This window comes from Poecilia latipinna, unplaced genomic scaffold (genome assembly GCF_001443285.1).
Source record: "Poecilia latipinna isolate Pla-1442-1.1 unplaced genomic scaffold, P_latipinna-1.0 Scaffold3578, whole genome shotgun sequence".
Lineage (NCBI taxonomy): Eukaryota > Metazoa > Chordata > Actinopteri > Cyprinodontiformes > Poeciliidae > Poecilia > Poecilia latipinna.
Genome location: NW_015116194.1, coordinates 41,813 through 42,834, shown reverse-complemented (window position 1 = coordinate 42,834; position 1,022 = coordinate 41,813).

Below are 1,022 nucleotides of genomic sequence, written 5' to 3'. Positions count from 1 at the left end.
TGTAACATAACCACTATGTTTGTTTGTTTTTTCCTGTATAAAATACATTGAAGAGAAAATGTATCATCTGATTGGTATAACAGTTGCTGTTATTTCTTTGTAAAATTATTCAGAGTTTCCACTTTTAAAACTGATTTTTGGGCAGGTCATGCTGATTTTTAGGTGTGGCTGAGATTTAGTGTATAAAAAGGGGCGTGTGCGTCGGCGCGCCGCGGCGCAATCAGAGTGGAAGACGCTCACCGTCAGATCCGTGCAGCGGGAGACTTGAATTAATTGAACGTTTAGAACAAATAAATCAAAGAAAGGAGGTAAAACGGAAAATGAAAGTTCGCCCCAGCGCCGCGGATCGTGCGCTTTAGGAGCTGGATTGGAGCTTGTGCACAGGAAACGCCGCCAGGTGCAGGAGGACGCCAATTGGCTAGAGGACGCCGACAGAGCGAGAGGACGCCACTGGGGGGGGGGGAGAGAAAGACATTCCCGGTGAGATCTGGACTTTACGTTTCTTTTTGGGGATTTTTGGTGGTACCACTCCTTTTTCTCATTTTTTGGGGGGAGGTTTTTGACGCTTGAAACTTTGGATTAAAAAGGAGAAATTCTCCCATGATATGGAACTCGTTTGTGGACAATATTCATATATTTGGACATTTAACCATTTGGGTTTCTTTACTAACATGAACTAAGTAGATTAAACCTATGCTAAACTTATTTTGAGAGAGTTTTGGTTACTGATTTATTTATCAGGATAACTATTATTATTTTCTTAGTTCGTGTTTTTTTGTAATAAATCATGGTTGCAAAAGGTCAACATAATTTCATATTTGAGTGTTTGGCTGTTTATTTACTTCTCCATTTAACTGGTGAAACATATTTTCCTGATGCCTGTGACGTAACCCCCTTGTGTGTATTTGTAAGTTCTGCTTTAAATGGGAGCCGAATTTTACACCACGAACTCTAACAACACACTTATAGTCTAAAAAACCTAGTAAAATCCACAGCATGGCTGCGCCCTAGTCTCTTGCCAT